The 19657-nt window shown below is 48.3% G+C and overlaps 2 long non-coding RNA genes across 2 annotated transcripts; one reads left to right on the top strand and one right to left on the bottom strand.

Annotated features, from left to right (window-relative positions):
- Nucleotides 1-11399: 11399 nt before the first annotated feature.
- LOC138680660 (uncharacterized) lies at nucleotides 11400-12776 on the bottom strand. The gene is made up of 3 exons (XR_011321719.1): nucleotides 12660-12776; nucleotides 12455-12583; nucleotides 11400-12067 (listed from the first exon to the last, which is right to left on the bottom strand). It is a non-coding gene; the product is annotated as an uncharacterized lncRNA (long non-coding RNA).
- Nucleotides 12777-18848: 6072 nt separating this feature from the next.
- On the top strand, nucleotides 18849-19657 carry LOC138680659 (uncharacterized). The gene is made up of 3 exons (XR_011321718.1): nucleotides 18849-18965; nucleotides 19042-19170; nucleotides 19558-19657. It is a non-coding gene; the product is annotated as an uncharacterized lncRNA (long non-coding RNA).

The raw sequence follows: 19657 nt of genomic DNA, 5'->3' as shown, positions 1-19657 counted from the left end.
GATAAATGGTGTCCTTGCGTATTCCCCTTTTGTAACACACTCGACACCTTTTTTGCGACTTACCTCTTTTTGCAGTTTGCGGGACCACACCCGGGAAATGCTGACCTGGTACGATACGAGCACCTTCAGTTCCGGAAGTACTGGGGCCAGCTCCTTCCCTCGTGCCAAATAACAGAGCCTTAACCACTACCTCCTGGAACTGAAGGTACGACGTATCGCTGTGGCGTGCACATCGTGACAGCAGGAAAGCGTTGAGCATTGCCATTTGTATGATGTGCACGGACAGCTTTTTGTACCACACCTTGGCCTTCCTCAAAGCACTGTATGGTTGGAGGAGTTGATCGGAGAGATCAACGCCCCCCATGTTTTTGTTGTACCCCAGTACACAGTCCGATTTGCAGACCTGTGTAGAGGTACCCCGTACAGTGCTGAGGGCACTGCCATCACCGTGTATGGTGGTCAAGAGAAGGACATCCCTCTTGTCCTTGTACTTGACCACCAGCAGGTGGTCGCTACATTGGGCTCTGCTCTCACCTTTTCTGAGCATCTGCCCAAGTAGCGTCTTTGGGAGGCCTCTCTGATTTTTGCGGACAGTACCGCAGGCTGCGGTACCTCGCGCAGAGAGGGATTTGTAGAGTGGGATGCTGGAATAAAAGTTATCAGTGTAGAGGTGATAACCTTTATCCAGCAGTGGGTGCACCAAATCCCACACTATTTTCCCACTCACTCCCAGGACAGGGGGACACTCAGGCGGTTCAATCCTGCTGTCCTTCCCCTCGTAGACTCTAAAGCTGTAGGTGTACCCTGAGGTACTCTCACACAGCTTGTAGAGTTTGATTCCGTACCTGGCCCTCTTGCTGGGCAGGTATTGACGGAATCCGAGCCGCCCCTTAAAATGAACCAAGGACTCATCCACGCAGATGTCCCTTTTGGGCACGTACACTTCACCGAACTTTTTGTTGAAGTGTTCGATGACAGGCCGAACTTTGAACAGACGGTCAAAGTTGGGGTCATCTCGTGCGGGACACTGTGCATTATCGGAATAATGCAGGAACTTGTGGATGGCCTCAAAACGCGTTCGGACCATGACCATTCGGAACACTGGAGTGTTGAATAAAATATCAACACTCCAATATTGCCGAACTTCTGGCTTCTTCAGGAGCCCCATATGAAGCATCAGGCCCCAAAACTGCATCATCTCAACTGCGTCTACAGGAGACCAGTTGGAATATGATGAACCGGTGTTTTGCTCCAAAAATTGACGAGCGTACAAATTAGTTTGCTCCACCATGAGGTTAACAAAATCCTCAGAGAAAAAGACTTTGAAAAAGTCTATTTCTGTGAGGCCGGTGGTGTCAAACCTGATTCCTGATTCTGCCACAAAATCAGGAATCAGTGGCTCGTAATTTTCGGGGGGGCGAGGTCCATACAGGGTCCGAAGAGGGGCGCGCTGGTTCATCTTCAGGAGTGGGCCCTGCCTCATCTTCATCTTCATGAATGATGGGCACTTCTTCTGTCTTGCGGCGTCTGCGTGGCGGTTCCGCAGGGCCGGAGGAGGAAGATGAGGAGGGGGAAGAGGATGAGGAAGAGGATGAGGAAGAATCAGAAAAATAAAGAAAAGTGGGATCCTCTCCCTCGCTATCAGTGTCGGAGGCAAGGAAAGCATATGCCTCCTCCGCTGAATAGCGCTGTTGGGACGAACGGGACGAACGGGACATTTTTTTGTCAGTATGGTGCTTTTGTGTACTTTATTGGGAACTATGTGTACGTGTGGGGGGATAGTGTTTGGTGCAAACTATTCTAAAAAGAAAAAGCTAAAGGAAAAAAAAGCAAAGGGGAGAAAAAAATACCTGTGAAAGGAAAAGTCTAAAACAGCAGGCCCTAGCTCTGATAAGTGAACTGCGTCACTTATCAAATTTCGGCGCCTGCTGGGTGTACGAACGGGGATGTGGAAAAAACGCCAGGCACGAGAGCTCTGATAAGTGACACGGTTCACTTATCAGAGTTCGGCGGCTGCTGGGTGTGCGAACGGGGATGTGAAAAGGGAAGGCACAGATTAGACACGGCGGCAGGGGGAGCGCAAGGGGATGGGGGAAAAAAAAAAAGAAAAGGCACAGATTAGACGCAGCGGCTGGAGGAGCGCACGGAGATGGGGAAAAAAAAAAAAAAAGAAAAGGGAAGGCACAGATTACACGTGGCGGCTGGGGGAGCGCAAGGGGATGGGGGGGGAAAAAAAGAAAGGGCACGGATTAGACGCAGCGGCTGGGGGAGCGCACGGGGATGGGAAAAAAAGAAAAAGAAAAGGGAAGGCACAGATTAAATGCGGCGGCAGGGGGAGCGCAAGGGGATGGGGGAAAAAAAAAAAGAAAAGGCACATATTAAACGCGGCGGCTGGGGGAGCGCACGGGGATGGGAAAAAAAAAAAAAGAAAAGGGAAGGCACAGATTACACGCGGCGGCTGGGGGAGCGCAAGGGGATGGGGGAAAAAAAGAAAAGGCACGGATTAGATGCAGCGGCTGGGGGAGCGCACGGGGATGGGAAAAAAAAGAAAAAGAAAAGGGAAGGCACAGATTAAACGCGGTGGCTGGGGGAGCGCAAGGGGATGGGGGAAAAAAAGAAAAGGCATGGATTAGACGCAGCGGCTGGGGGAGCGCACGGGGATGGGAAAAAAAAAAAAGAAAAGGGAAGGCACAGATTACACGCGGCGGCTGGGGGAGCGCAAGGGGATGGGGGAAAAAAAGAAAAGGCACGGATTAGAAGCAGCGGCTGGGGGAGCGTACGGGGATGGGAAAAAAAAGAAAAAGAAAAGGGAAGGCACAGATTAAACGCGGCGGCTGGGGGAGCGCAAGGGGATGGGGGAAAAAAAGAAAAGGCACGGATTAGACGCAGCGGCTGAGGGAGCGCACGGGGATGGGAAAAAAAAGAAAAGGGAAGGCACAAATTAAACGCGGCGGCTAGGGGAGCGCAAGGGGATGGGGGAAAAAAAAAAAAAGGAAAGACACGGATTAGACGCAGCGGCTGGGGGAGCGCACGAGGATGGGAAAAAAAAAAAAGAAAAGGTAAGGCACAGATTAAACGCGGCGGCTGGGGGAGCGCAAGGGGATGGGGGAAAAAAAGAAAAGGCACGGATTAGACGCAGCGGCTGGGGGAGCGCACGGAGATGGGGAAAAAAAAAAAGAAAAGGGAAGGCACAAATTAAACGCGGCGGCTGGGGGAGCGCAAGGGGATGGGGGAAAAAAAAAAAAAAGGAAAGACACGGATTAGACGCAGCGGCTGGGGGAGCGCACGGGGATGGGAAAAAAAGAAAAAGAAATGGGAAGGCACAGATTACACGCGGCGGCTGGGGGAGCGCAAGGGGATGGGATAAAAAAAGGAAAGACACGGATTAGACGCAGCGGCTGGGGGAGCGCACGAGGATGGGAAAAAAAAAAAAGAAAAGGTAAGGCACAGATTAAACGCGGCGGCTGGGGGAGCGCAAGGGGATGGGGGAAAAAAAGAAAAGGCACGGATTAGACGCAGCGGCTGGGGGAGCGCACGGAGATGGGGAAAAAAAAAAAGAAAAGGGAAGGCACAAATTAAACGCGGCGGCTGGGGGAGCGCAAGGGGATGGGGGAAAAAAAAAAAAAAGGAAAGACACGGATTAGACGCAGCGGCTGGGGGAGCGCACGGGGATGGGAAAAAAAGAAAAAGAAATGGGAAGGCACAGATTACACGCGGCGGCTGGGGGAGCGCAAGGGGATGGGGAAAAAAAAGAAAAGGCACGGATTAGACGCAGCGGCTGGGGGAGCGCACGGGGATGGCAAAAAAAAGAAAAAGAAAAGGGAAGGTAAAGATTAAACGCGGTGGCTGGGGGAGCGCAAGGGGATGGGGTAAAAAAAGAAAAGGCACGGATTAGACGCAGCGGCTGGGGGAGCGCACGGGGATGGGAAAAAAAAAAAAAGAAAAGGGAAGGCACAAATTAAACGCGGCGGCTAGGGGAGCGCAAGGGGATGGGGAAAAAAAAAAAAAGGAAAGACACGGATTAGACGCAGCGGCTGGGGGAGCGCACGGGGATGGGAAAAAAAAGAAAAAGAAAAGGGAAGGCACAGATTACACGCGGCGGCTGGGGGAGCGCAAGGGGATGGGGGAAAAAAAGAAAAGGCACGGATTAGATGCAGCGGCTGGGGGAGCGCACGGGGATGGGAAAAAAAAGAAAAAGAAAAGGGAAGGCACAGATTAAACGTGGCGGCTGGGGGAGCGCAAGGGGATGGGGGAAAAAAAGAAAAGGCACGGATTAGACGCAGCGGCTGGGGGAGCGCACGGGGATGGGCAAAAAAAAAGAAAAGGGAAGGCACAAATTAAACGCGGCAGCTAGGGGAGCGCAAGGGGATGGGGGAAAAAAAAAAAAGGAAAGACACGGATTAGACGCAGCGGCTGGGGGAGCGCACGGGGATGGGAAAAAAAAAAAAAGAAAAGGGAAGGCACAGATTACACGCGGCGGCTGGGGGAGCGCAAGGGGATGGGGGAAAAAAAGAAAAGGCACGGATTAGAAGCAGCGGCTGGGGGAGCGCACGGGGATGGGAAAAAAAAGAAAAAGAAAAGGGAAGGCACAGATTAAACGCGGCGGCTGGGGGAGCGCAAGGAGATGGGGGAAAAAAAGAAAAGGCACGGATTAGACGCAGCGGCTGGGGGAGCGCACGGGGATGGGAAAAAAAAGAAAAGGGAAGGCACAAATTAAACGCGGCGGCTAGGGGAGCGCAAGGGGATGGGGGAAAAAAAAAAAAGGAAAGACACGGATTAGACGCAGCGGCTGGGGGAGCGCACGGGGATGGGAAAAAAAAAAAGAAAAGGGAAGGCACAGATTACACGCGGCGGCTGGGGGAGCGCAAGGGGATGGGGGAAAAAAAGAAAAGGCACGGATTAGACGCAGCGGCTGGGGGAGCGCACGGAGATGGGGAAAAAAAAAAAGAAAAGGGAAGGCACAAATTAAACGCGGCGGCTGGGGGAGCGCAAGGGGATGGGGGGGGGAAAAAAAAAAAAGGAAAGACACGGATTAGACGCAGCGGCTGGGGGAGCGCTCGGGGATGGGAAAAAAAAAAAGAAAAGGGAAGGCACAGATTACACGCGGCGGCTGGGGGAGCGCAAGGGGATGGGGGAAAAAAAGAAAAGGCACGGATTAGACGCAGCGGCTGGGGGAGCGCAAGGGGATGGGAAAAAAAAGAAAAAGAAAAGGGAAGGTACAGATTAAACGCGGCGGCTGGGGGAGCGCAAGGGGATGGGGGAAAAAAAGAAAAGGCACGGATTAGACGCAGCGGCTGGGGGAGCGCACGGGGATGGGAAAAAAAAAAAAAGAAGAGGGAAGGCACAAATTAAACGCGGCGGCTAGGGGAGCGCAAGGGGATGGGGAAAAAAAAAAAAAAGGAAAGACACGGATTAGACGCAGCGGCTGGGGGAGCGCACGGGGATGGGAAAAAAAAAAAAAGAAAAGGGAAGGCACAGATTACACGCGGCGGCTGGGGGAGCGCAAGGGGATGGGGGAAAAAAAGAAAAGGCACGGATTAGACGCAGCGGCTGGGGGAGCGCACGGAGATGGGGAAAAAAGAAAAGAAAAGGGAAGGCACAAATTAAACGCGGCGGCTGGGGGAGCGCAAGGGGATGGGGGAAAAAAAAAAGAAAAGGCACGGATTAGACGCAGCGGCTGTGGGAGCGCACGGGGATGGGGAAAAAAAAAAAAGAAAAGGGAAGGCACAGATTACACGCGGCGGCTGGGGAGCGCAAGGGGATGGGGAAAAAAAAAAGAAAAGGCACGGATTAGACGTGGCGGCTGGGGGAGCGCACGGGGATGGGAAAAAAAAAGTGAGCACGAGTGTTGATAGGTGAACTGCGTCACCAATCAACGCTCGGCGGCGCTAAGGGGGTGAAAAAAAGCGAGCACGAGTGTTGATAGGTGAACTGCGTCACCAATCAACGCACGGCGGCTGCTAAATTTGGGCACGGATACGGCACAAGGAGGGGGATGGGAGAAGGGGGGATGGGAGAAGGGGAGATGGGAGAAGGGGGGATGGGAGAAGGGGGGATGGGAAAAGGGGGGATGAATAGAGATCGGGCCGGGATCGGGGTATCAACACTTACGGTTTGTAGTCTCTCTTCTTTCTTCTTTCTTCTCTCTTCTTTCTTTAGCTAGAATTGTGGTGTCACAGGCTACTGTGGCACCACAAGTCTCAGCACAGGAGGGGATCTCACAGCGTGACCGCTCTGAAGGAATCCTCACCAAGTGTGAGGATTCCTTCAGAGCAGTTACACAGGTCAGGGGCAGGTGAGACAGGTCACAGAGCGGTCACACCGCTGCTGTGACCTGTGATTGGTGGGATCGATGATCACATCGATCCCACCAATCAAAGAAGGCCCTAGTGACGCTGGTGTTGCTATGCACCAGCCTATGATCGGAGCTCACAGCTCCGATCATAGGCAGGTCACCAGCAGGTCACCAGCAGGTGACAGGCAGGTCACCGGCAGGTCACCGGCAGGTCACCATCAGGGCACAGCGCGGTCACACCGCTGCTGTGTCCTGCGATTGGCGCGATCGATGTGATCTTTGATCGCGCCAATCAGCGTTGAATGCTCCGGAGCCATGGCAGGGGATCCGGAGCCATGGCCCGGGGCTGCAGAGCGCGCAGGGACAGGCAGGGCACAGAGCGGTAACACCGCCGCTGTGCCCTGCGATTGGCGCGATCGATCGATCTCGATCGCGCCAATCCTGGGGGGGTTTGGGCCTGTGCCTGGCATTGCCAGGCACTGGCCTAGGATCGAGTACATCGGTACTCGATCCTAGGCTGGGACCTCACTGTTTCAGCCAAATTGATTGGCTGAAACAATGAGAAAGGCTGCGATTGGCTGCTCAGAATTGAGCAGCCAATCACAGCACTCGGGAGGCCGGGGGGGGCGGCGACAGGCCCTAGGATGCCGACACCATCTTCCTGCAGGTAAGATGGCGTCGGAATTTTAATGCGATCACTGCGACTTAAGTCGCAGTGTCGCATTAAAGGGCATGACGTACTATTCCGTCCTTGGGAAGTAAAGCCCACCCCACATGGACGGAATAGTACGTCTGATGGCAGAAAGGGGTTAATTAAAGTGTATCAGCCTGGGGACCTCAGTGGTATGTCCCATTCTATCATAGGTCAGCATCATGGGTGGCCTAATGTCCCATTTGGGATGAGAGTGTACTGAGGGGGCCCCCTCCTCAGCCCCCGATTCTTGTCTGTCAAGAACGGGCTCCTGCAGGTGGATCTTTTCATTTATTAAATGTCCCTCTTCTGAACTCTCCCCCAATGGTGGGCAGAGCGCACTCGCCTCCTGACAAATGTCGCTTTTTTGTGCTTCCACTTCAGAAGTCTGGTTTTCAGGGCCCACGCCTATGGGGCATGGGTCCTCGGTCCACCTGTAGCTCCATTGACCGTCGGGTCCCCATTCATCCCCAGACTCGCTGTCACTTCCTCCTGAAGCAACTCCAGGCTGGGGTGGTTGTTGACACCTACGACTTCTCCTATTGCATGGAAGGGTTGTATGACCTCCTTGGGTTGGCAATGGCGGTAAAAGGATGTTTTTTCCCACAGGCAACAAATGGTGTCGATGATAGGTTTTGACAGCTCCACCCCCTTTCTCGGGCTTCACTCTGTAGGCCGGGACACCAGGCAGCTTCTCCATCACCACAAAAGGGTCAGGACACCACCGATCAGAAAGCTTGTGCTTCCCAGGAAGACCTAGAAGTTGGATAAGGATCTCCAGGCAGTAAAACTTGTTCCCGAACTCTACAGTCGTAGCAAATCTTATTGCACTTCCCTGACCGACCAGAGGCCTGCTCTGCCAATCTGTAAGCTTTTTTCAAATCTTCTGTTAGCTGGGACACATATTTTAAGTAGGTCTTCCCATTAGAGCTGTCAAAGGATGTCCCAAAACTAATATCCACTGGTAGCCGGGCTTTTCTTCCAAACATGAGAAAATAAGGCAAGTATCCCGTTGACTCATTTGTGGTGCAATTGTAGGCATGAACCAACTGACTCACATGCCTGCTGCATTGTCCCTTCTTCCTGGGATCCAAAGTGCCTAACATGTTCAGAAGGGTACGGTTGAACCTCTCAGGTTGAGGGTCCCCTTGGGGGTGATGCGGGGTGGTTCTGGATTTCTTGATCCCACAGATGGCGCATAGCTCCTTGATTAGTCTTCTTACGAAATCTCTTCCTTGATGGATGGATGCGGGCATGTACGAAGAACTTCTCCCATAGTGTTTTTGCTACAGTAGTTGCCCTTTGATCTTTGGTGGGGTAGGCTTGGGTATATCGGGTGAAATGGTAAGTGACCACTAACACATTACTGACATTGCTTTCATTAGATTCGATGGAGAGGAAATCAATGCACACTAGCTCAAGTGGGCCATCACTGGTAATATTCACAAGGGGGGCTGTTCTGAAAGGCAAGGTTTTTCTCAACACACACCGGGAGCATGATTTGCAGTATTCTTCAATATCAGCTTCCATCCGAGGCCAGTAAAATCGGTCAGCCACAAGACTCATGGTCTTTTCTATGGCAAGATGTCCATGGTCATCATGCAGGGACTTCATGACCATCCTTCGAAATCGGGTTGGTAACACCAGCTGTCGGCGGACTCCTCCCATCTGGCGCTTTGCCTCATGGTATAGTAGTCCATTTCTTACTACTAGAGACTCTAGCTGCCGAGTCAGCAGGACATATTCCTCTGTTCGTAATGCATTCTTTTCGGGCCTCCAGCCCCTCTTAACCCACCATCGGACTACCCCCACTGATCGATCCTCCTGCTGTGCCTTTCGGACTTGATTACGAGTCAGTTGAGGGAGAGAGTCTGGGGTTACATTTGTCACTCGGCAGTACAACAGCGGGAGCGCTTCACTGGATACTCCTAAGAATTCAGCACAACCCTGCATAGGGAGAGCATTAGTTTGATGTCTATGGCACAGAGTCTTCACCTCAGGGGCTGGGACTTCTATCCATCCTCCTTCTTCTTCCTCATTTAAGGGTTCCCTAGGCAGGCGAGAGAGTGTGTCTGCATCAATGTTACTGATCCCCGGTCGATACTTTAAGCTGAAATCGTACAAGCCACCGGTACCCAATGGCATCCAGTTTTGCCATGGTTCTCACATAGGTTAATGGATTGTTGTCGGTATGAACCACAAGGTGTGCCCCATAGAGGTAGTCATACAGCGTGTCCTAGTAACTAAAGCGGGGGCACCACATATGGACCGGGGATCCAACCAAGTCTATATAATGCTAAACCAAAGAAACAAGACAAGAAATAGACCATAAATGGGGATCACCCAAGGCAATGGATTGAATATGCAAAAAATATACAATCTTTATTGAAATAATATATAAGGACATACAAAACACCACAAAGAGCACACAAATTTAAAAACATTTAAAAATGGTCACACATAGGACCTATATACATATACACTCGGCTCACAATAGAACCCTCCCCCTTGTACGACACCACCCACACCCTGATAATGATGTTGAGCTAATAGTGTATGCAATATGGGACATCTGCATGAACAGCACCAAACAAATCTTGGGGCAATAATATTGCCCAAAACAAGATGGATACCAGCGACCAAATACCTAACATCAACAGGCTAATTTATGACATGAGTGAACAGATGTATGTGGATGTATTTAACAATATAGGAGCAACATGAACGGAAATCATATCACACCGACATGTGTGCAAAGAATAGATTGGGTTCTAGACCACAATGATGACAGAAAACATTGCCCACTATAATATATAACAATATATGATCACTAGATGGACTATATAGCAGTTCCACTAATCAAAAAAAAAAACCTAAAACATAACATGCCATAGACCCCTGTGATAAGGCGCATAGAAAACCTGTTGAAATATAGGACTATCAATAGCCAAATGGCATAAAGCTGGTAGGCAAACCCAAGTGCTGTTAGAGCCCCGAATGCAGTTAGGGGGGTGCCGACAGGAGGAGCAGAGACCCGACGCGTGTCGCCACACCAGTGGCTTCGTCAGGGGTAGCTCCTGTAGAGGTTCGGCGTCCTTATCAAGTCTAATGATTGCTTTTTTACGCAGCTGCAGCTGTGCTGCTCAAACGAGGCAACCACATACAGAGATTTCAGGGGCGGTGCTGCACAAAAGCACACAACCAATAAGTTTTGCAAGACTCCACCACTCCTCCTACCTTAGTCCTAGTTCACGCACTGCAAGTGCCAGAGTGCCCTGAGGGCGCGGCCGTCTCTCACTCATCCGCCGCGTACAACACAGAAGACTCCTCCTACTGGCTGCCGTAACACTTCCGGTCTTGTACCCATGGTTACCGGTTGTGTGCGGCAGCCGAGGGGCGTTACCGCACATGTGCCCACAGACCCTTAGATCTACAAGTCGTTACCACGGCACTTTACCAGCATGTCTATGTTGAGGACAGATCCCCAACAATCGTCATGCAGTTGTTGCCGTTATCATGGGACTCTCTGGACGCAACCAGAAGTCGGGCTCAGCCGCGTCAGCAGATGAGCCCTGAGGCTCAATCACCCCTCCTACCTACGTTCTGCTGTTGCCACAGAAGTTACCATAAAGCCCTATAGACGTAACAGTCTAGGGCCAATCCAAACGGCACAATCCATACGGCACATGAGAAAGGGCTCCTCCTACTATCCGTCATCACACAGCCGATTTGGTGACCATAGCTACCGGCCGTGTGTGACAGTTGTGGAGCGCTTCATTACCTGCGTCCACGGGTTACATTCAGGTTTAGCCAAACCTGATAATCTCTATCACGATACCGTGGCAACATGCTACTGTACAAGGAAAGCATCCCTACTTATCGTTATATAAATTTACCTTATACATTGTCAAAAAGATATAATATGATAGACACTGGACTCATAGACACCCATGTATATAAGAGAGAAAGCCTGCTAATCAAAAATTATACACATATATGTTTCAAAATTATGGTTAATACAGCCCCCATCAGGCTTCCAACCCACGTATATTTGGGGGGATGACCCCTCATTTTTGCCCCATAGGTACATTCGGGTCAACATGCCATATTTTATGAATCAGATGACCCACAGCACCACGCATGGATCTTGGTAGGTATAGTACTAACACCAAATATTTCAAAGAACGAGTGGAAAAACCCGGTGAAGGCTCATTTAGCGAGAGCACAAGTTTCCCAGGATACAACTGAGGCCCTCTCGGACACGAGCCATAATAAACCCTCCAATTACCATAGAAGAAATAAACGAACCTATTCCTACACGAGACTCAAATTTAATAAAGAGTACAACCACCGGATAGTAAGAGGACATACACGGCCCCAAAGATCCCCCCAATCAAGCAACAAATACTCTCATGGAGGGCAAAGGCTATTCCCGTCCTATCTAATATTAAAGCCACCAAACAGGTGGGTTATATGATGTTCATGCAGACATCTAAGTGGAGGGAATATCAACCTCCACTAAAAAGATGTGACTGTTCATGCAGAGGTCAGGGGTCAAAAGGACACAAGGGTAAATTCGAAAAGGTTTGACCTGGGCCTGCTATAAATCCCCATCAATCATAGACATATACAACTGAGCAGAAACTTTCAAACTCCGGTTCACATTCCCCCACAGCACATGGAACACGATTTCAAGACTGTTTATAAAACCCTGTAAACAGAAGATCTTCATTCAGTCCAAGTGGGGTTTGACTGTTCAAATTGAAAATCCATTTAGACTCTCGTCTGAGTAGTTCCAGTGTGATGTCTCCCCCTCTGATGTCTGATGGAACGGATTCCAGACCCACGACCTTGATCCCCTTATTTTGGGAATTATGTGTTGTTAAAAAATGCGAAGCCACCGACGTCAAGGTCTTGCCCTTTTCCAGATCCTTCTTGGCCGTGGTTATATTTGATAGATGTTGTTGTATTCTTCTTTTCAGCTCTTGTGTTGTTTGCCCAACATATGTTTTTGGGCAGGGGCAAACCAGAGCGTACACCAGGTTGCGAGATTTGCAATTGAAATACGATTTTGCCACCAACTGTAATGAAGAGGAGGAAGATGAAAGACACAAGTCACTGCTACCAATAGATGGGCATATATTACAGCCGCCACAGGGAAATGTACCAGTTGGCCTAAACCCTCTATTAAGCCTGGTTACTGGGCGCTTAAAATGGCTGTGGCTCAGACAGTCTTTTAGATTTCTTGGCCTTCTGGCAATTAAACTAGGCTGTTCGGCTATATGTGACCTTAACTTGGGTTCACTGTGTAAAATCCCCCAATATTTTGTAAGGATCCCACGAATTTCCTGCCACTGGTTGTTAAAAGTGGTGATAACTCCTAGTGGCCTTGAAGCAGTGTTTCGTCTCGGCTGTAATAAACTTCCTCTATCCGCCTCCTTAGCCATGCCAAATGCGTTTGCAATTACCTTCCCAGGGTAGCCTCGATTTTTGAAACGTTGGGTCAAGTCCTGTGAGTGTCTTCGGAAATCCTCCTGAGAACTGCAGTTACGCCTTATCCGGTAAAACTGTCCCTTTGGGATACCCTTCTTCAAGTGCTGTGGGTGGAAACTGGAAAAATGTAAAAGGCTATTAACAGCCGTGGGCTTGCGGTACAGCGTGGTGTGAACGTACCCATCCTTAGGATATAGCTTTAAATCCAGGAATTCCACTTCTGTTTGCGAAAAAGAAGACGTCAGCCTAATATTCCACGGGTTCCGATTGAGGGTGTCCACAAACTGATGGCAGTCCTCCAGGGTGCCTGTCCAGAGGAAAAAAATATCATCAATAAAACGATACCATTTGATGACAAATGATGAAAAAACCTCTAGACAGTACACCCTGGTGACCTCCCACCACCCCAAAAACAAATTTGCGTACGAGGGCGCACAACGTGCGCCCATCGCGGTGCCTCTAATTTGTCTGTAAAACACTCGATCAAAGACAAAATAATTTTTGTCCAGAATAAAAGAGAGTAGGTCAAGCAAAAAGGAGTCGTGGTGTCTATCACCTGTGGTGTTCTTGTCCAGGAAAAAGGCGACTGCTTGTGTCCCCAGGTCATGGCCAATGCAGGTATAAAGGGATTCAACATCTAGTGTGACAAGCCAAGTGCCAGATGGAACCCTTAGATTTTGCAATTGTTGAATCAGGAAGGTTGAATCCCTGACGTACGAGTCTAAAGATGAGACAAAAGGTTGTAGAAAGAAGTCCACGTACGTACAGGGCCGTTCTAAAAGGCCCCCCAACCCTGACACAATGGGCCTACCTGGGGGCTTCTCAACTGATTTATGAACTTTTGGGATAAGATAAAATGTTGGTACCCTGGGGTGGCGGTTGGTCATAAAGTCCCTTTCACGCTTGTTGATGATATTGAGCGTGAATGCCGAATCCAGAAGGCGATCCAATTTGGACCTAAACACATCAGTGGGATCTGATGGTAGAACCTGGTAACATTCAGAGTTAGACAATTGCAATTTAGCCTCATTAACATATAGTTCAGTGGGCCAAATCACCAGATTCCCCCCCTTATCGGCCTCTCGGATGACAAAATCCCGATTTGAGCCAAGCCCTATAATGGCTTTCTGTTCTGCCTTACTCAAATTCCTTCCCTTAATTGGGTCTACTTTTAGACTTTGAACCTCACGACTCACTGCATTGAAAAAGCTTTGCAGAGCTGGAAAGAGAGACAGGGAGGGTGTAGCCTGCGAGGGTAACCTACCAGGGAATTGCCTCTTTTTGGGATGTCCAGTTTCACTTTCTTCAAGTAAATCAAGGAGGTCTCTAAAAACTTCTCGTTCATCAGTGGGTAGGCCATCCAAAATTGAGGGTTGGTGGTATAGTAATTTAAAGGCCAGCTGTCTACAAAAAAGGTACACATCTTTAATTAAAATAAATTTATCCAAGCCATTGGTTGGGCAAAAGGAGAGCCCCTTCTCCAATACTGAAACCTCTACGTCAGAAAGGATGTAAGATGACAAATTAATAATAGATAGCTTACCGGAGTCCGAGGGGTTAGTCCTTGAAGTAGAGGTAATTAGCGCTTCTGGTTCTGTCTTGTCTCCCGCCTGTATTTGGGAGACCAGGCTCTGTAGTTCTTGTTGCGTCTTTTTCGGACTGTATCTCCTCCTACGGCCCCTCCTGTTGTGCCTTCTACCTCGCTTTGCTCCGACGATAAAAAATCGCTTGATGTGAGCTCCTGTAAAGTTGCCACATTTCCCTCTGTTGGTAGATTCAAATTGGCACCCCGTCTGTTTCCTTTGTGCACCCACTTATAAGCTCGTCCGTTCTTAAAGTCCTGCTGATCTCGTTTAAATTTGTGTCTCTTGCCTCCTATAATTTCTTTTTCAAATTTATCAATAATATTCTTAAGCTGACCCTGGAATGGCTCAACCACGGTTTTATCAAATGTTTCTAATTTACTTTCAATACTCTTAATTTTATCTTTAGTTACAGACAGGAACTCCTGATCATGTTCAATAAGCAAATCTATCAAAATATTTGAACATTTAAACAAACCCTGTTCCCATACCTTCTGGAAGCCCTCACTTGCTTCCCATGCCGGAAAGATCTGAACTCTAAGTCCTCTGGGTACCAGACCCACCTTCTTATATTCTTCCAATGTTTTTAAATTCCACCACGTCTTGGTGATGGACTTATGAAGTCCAATTAACTCATTAGAAATCCCCTGAAAATCCATATCCTTAATAACACTGCCACCAGACCCAGCAGGGTCTTCCTCAAAAATATTGCTCATTTGGCTATTCCATGCCGCCTCTCTCGCTGCCAAATCCATGCCTAAATGAATAGATATTCAGATAGTACCCAAACGGGAAATCACATACAATAACCAAATGTGTGCCACACCCAGAAGATGCAAGGAAAAAAAGCTCCTGCATATAAGCAAACCACCTAGTAACTAAAGCGGGGGCACCACATATGGACCGGGGATCCAACCAAGTCTATATAATGCTAAACCAAAGAAACAAGACAAGAAATAGACCATAAATGGGGATCACCCAAGGCAATGGATTGAATATGCAAAAAATATACAATCTTTATTGAAATAATATATAAGGACATACAAAACACCACAAAGAGCACACAAATTTAAAAACATTTAAAAATGGTCACACATAGGACCTATATACATATACACTCGGCTCACAATAGAACCCTCCCCCTTGTACGACACCACCCACACCCTGATAATGATGTTGAGCTAATAGTGTATGCAATATGGGACATCTGCATGAACAGCACCAAACAAATCTTGGGGCAATAATATTGCCCAAAACAAGATGGATACCAGCGACCAAATACCTAACATCAACAGGCTAATTTATGACATGAGTGAACAGATGTATGTGGATGTATTTAACAATATAGGAGCAACATGAACGGAAATCATATCACACCGACATGTGTGCAAAGAATAGATTGGGTTCTAGACCACAATGATGACAGAAAACATTGCCCACTATAATATATAACAATATATGATCACTAGATGGACTATATAGCAGTTCCACTAATCAAAAAAAAAAACCTAAAACATAACATGCCATAGACCCCTGTGATAAGGCGCATAGAAAACCTGTTGAAATATAGGACTATCAATAGCCAAATGGCATAAAGCTGGTAGGCAAACCCAAGTGCTGTTAGAGCCCCGAATGCAGTTAGGGGGGTGCCGACAGGAGGAGCAGAGACCCGACGCGTGTCGCCACACCAGTGGCTTCGTCAGGGGTAGCTCCTGTAGAGGTTCGGCGTCCTTATCAAGTCTAATGATTGCTTTTTTAAGCAGCTGCAGCTGTGCTGCTCAAACGAGGCAACCACATACAGAGATTTCAGGGGCGGTGCTGCACAAAAGCACACAACCAATAAGTTTTGCAAGACTCCACCACTCCTCCTACCTTAGTCCTAGTTCACGCACTGCAAGTGCCAGAGTGCCCTGAGGGCGCGGCCGTCTCTCACTCATCCGCCGCGTACAACACAGAAGACTCCTCCTACTGGCTGCCGTAACACTTCCGGTCTTGTACCCATGGTTACCGGTTGTGTGCGGCAGCCGAGGGGCGTTACCGCACATGTGCCCACAGACCCTTAGATCTACAAGTCGTTACCACGGCACTTTACCAGCATGTCTATGTTGAGGACAGATCCCCAACAATCGTCATGCAGTTGTTGCCGTTATCATGGGACTCTCTGGACGCAACCAGAAGTCGGGCTCAGCCGCGTCAGCAGATGAGCCCTGAGGCTCAATCACCCCTCCTACCTACGTTCTGCTGTTGCCACAGAAGTTACCATAAAGCCCTATAGACGTAACAGTCTAGGGCCAATCCAAACGGCACAATCCATACGGCACATGAGAAAGGGCTCCTCCTACTATCCGTCATCACACAGCCGATTTGGTGACCATAGCTACCGGCCGTGTGTGACAGTTGTGGAGCGCTTCATTACCTGCGTCCACGGGTTACATTCAGGTTTAGCCAAACCTGATAATCTCTATCACGATACCGTGGCAACATGCTACTGTACAAGGAAAGCATCCCTACTTATCATTATATAAATTTACCTTATACATTGTCAAAAAGATATAATATGATAGACACTGGACTCATAGACACCCATGTATATAAGAGAGAAAGCCTGCTAATCAAAAATTATACACATATATGTTTCAAAATTATGGTTAATACAGCCCCCATCAGGCTTCCAACCCACGTATATTTGGGGGGATGACCCCTCATTTTTGCCCCATAGGTACATTCGGGTCAACATGCCATATTTTATGAATCAGATGACCCACAGCACCACGCATGGATCTTGGTAGGTATAGTACTAACACCAAATATTTCAAAGAACGAGTGGAAAAACCCGGTGAAGGCTCATTTAGCGAGAGCACAAGTTTCCCAGGATACAACTGAGGCCCTCTCGGACACGAGCCATAATAAACCCTCCAATTACCATAGAAGAAATAAACGAACCTATTCCTACACGAGACTCAAATTTAATAAAGAGTACAACCACCGGATAGTAAGAGGACATACACGGCCCCAAAGATCCCCCCAATCAAGCAACAAATACTCTCATGGAGGGCAAAGGCTATTCCCGTCCTATCTAATATTAAAGCCACCAAACAGGTGGGTTATATGATGTTCATGCAGACATCTAAGTGGAGGGAATATCAACCTCCACTAAAAAGATGTGACTGTTCATGCAGAGGTCAGGGGTCAAAAGGACACAAGGGTAAATTCGAAAAGGTTTGACCTGGGCCTGCTATAAATCCCCATCAATCATAGACATATACAACTGAGCAGAAACTTTCAAACTCCGGTTCACATTCCCCCACAGCACATGGAACACGATTTCAAGACTGTTTATAAAACCCTGTAAACAGAAGATCTTCATTCAGTCCAAGTGGGGTTTGACTGTTCAAATTGAAAATCCATTTAGACTCTCGTCTGAGTAGTTCCAGTGTGATGTCTCCCCCTCTGATGTCTGATGGAACGGATTCCAGACCCACGACCTTGATCCCCTTATTTTGGGAATTATGTGTTGTTAAAAAATGCGAAGCCACCGACGTCAAGGTCTTGCCCTTTTCCAGATCCTTCTTGGCCGTGGTTATATTTGATAGATGTTGTTGTATTCTTCTTTTCAGCTCTTGTGTTGTTTGCCCAACATATTGGCCATGACCATGACCTGGGGACACAAGCAGTCGCCTTTTTCCTGGACAAGAACACCACAGGTGATAGACACCACGACTCCTTTTTGCTTGACCTACTCTCTTTTATTCTGGACAAAAATTATTTTGTCTTTGATCGAGTGTTTTACAGACAAATTAGAGGCACCGCAATTCCCTGGTAGGTTACCCTCGCAGGCTACACCCTCCCTGTCTCTCTTTCCAGCTCTGCAAAGCTTTTTCAATGCAGTGAGTCGTGAGGTTCAAAGTCTAAAAGTAGACCCAATTAAGGGAAGGAATTTGAGTAAGGCAGAACAGAAAGCCATTATAGGGCTTGGCTCAAATCGGGATTTTGTCATCCGAGAGGCCGATAAGGGGGGGAATCTGGTGATTTGGCCCACTGAACTATATGTTAATGAGGCTAAATTGCAATTGTCTAACTCTGAATGTTACCAGGTTCTACCATCAGATCCCACTGATGTGTTTAGGTCCAAATTGGATCGCCTTCTGGATTCGGCATTCACGCTCAATATCATCAACAAGCGTGAAAGGGACTTTATGACCAACCGCCACCCCAGGGTACCAACATTTTATCTTATCCCAAAAGTTCATAAATCAGTTGAGAAGCCCCCAGGTAGGCCCATTGTGTCAGGGTTGGGGGGCCTTTTAGAACGGCCCTGTACGTACGTGGACTTCTTTCTACAACCTTTTGTCTCATCTTTAGACTCGTACGTCAGGGATTCAACCTTCCTGATTCAACAATTGCAAAATCTAAGGGTTCCATCTGGCACTTGGCTTGTCACACTAGATGTTGAATCCCTTTATACCTGCATTGGCCATGACCTGGGGACACAAGCAGTCGCCTTTTTCCTGGACAAGAACACCACAGGTGATAGACACCACGACTCCTTTTTGCTTGACCTACTCTCTTTTATTCTGGACAAAAATTATTTTGTCTTTGATCGAGTGTTTTACAGACAAATTAGAGGCACCGCGATGGGCGCACGTTGTGCGCCCTCGTACGCAAATTTGTTTTTGGGGTGGTGGGAGGTCACCAGGGTGTACTGTCTAGAGGTTTTTTCATCATTTGTCATCAAATGGTATCGTTTTATTGATGATATTTTTTTCCTCTGGACAGGCACCCTGGAGGACTGCCATCAGTTTGTGGACACCCTCAATCGGAACCCGTGGAATATTAGGCTGACGTCTTCTTTTTCGCAAACAGAAGTGGAATTCCTGGATTTAAAGCTATATCCTAAGGATGGGTACGTTCACACCACGCTGTACCGCAAGCCCACGGCTGTTAATAGCCTTTTACATTTTTCCAGTTTCCACCCACAGCACTTGAAGAAGGGTATCCCAAAGGGACAGTTTTACCGGATAAGGCGTAACTGCAGTTCTCAGGAGGATTTCCGAAGACACTCACAGGACTTGACCCAACGTTTCAAAAATCGAGGCTACCCTGGGAAGGTAATTGCAAACGCATTTGGCATGGCTAAGGAGGCGGATAGAGGAAGTTTATTACAGCCGAGACGAAACACTGCTTCAAGGCCACTAGGAGTTATCACCACTTTTAACAACCAGTGGCAGGAAATTCGTGGGATCCTTACAAAATATTGGGGGATTTTACACAGTGAACCCAAGTTAAGGTCACATATAGCCGAACAGCCTAGTTTAATTGCCAGAAGGCCAAGAAATCTAAAAGACTGTCTGAGCCACAGCCATTTTAAGCGCCCAGTAACCAGGCTTAATAGAGGGTTTAGGCCAACTGGTACATTTCCCTGTGGCGGCTGTAATATATGCCCATTTATTGGTAGCAGTGACTTGTGTCTTTCATCTTCCTCCTCTTCATTACAGTTGGTGGCAAAATCGTATTTCAATTGCAAATCTCGCAACCTGGTGTACGCTCTGGTTTGCCCCTGCCCAAAAACATATGTTGGGCAAACAACACAAGAGC

This window comes from Ranitomeya imitator, chromosome 5, assembly GCF_032444005.1.
Source record: "Ranitomeya imitator isolate aRanImi1 chromosome 5, aRanImi1.pri, whole genome shotgun sequence".
In the NCBI taxonomy this organism is placed as follows: domain Eukaryota; kingdom Metazoa; phylum Chordata; class Amphibia; order Anura; family Dendrobatidae; genus Ranitomeya; species Ranitomeya imitator.
This window is presented reverse-complemented; position numbering and strand designations above follow the sequence as displayed.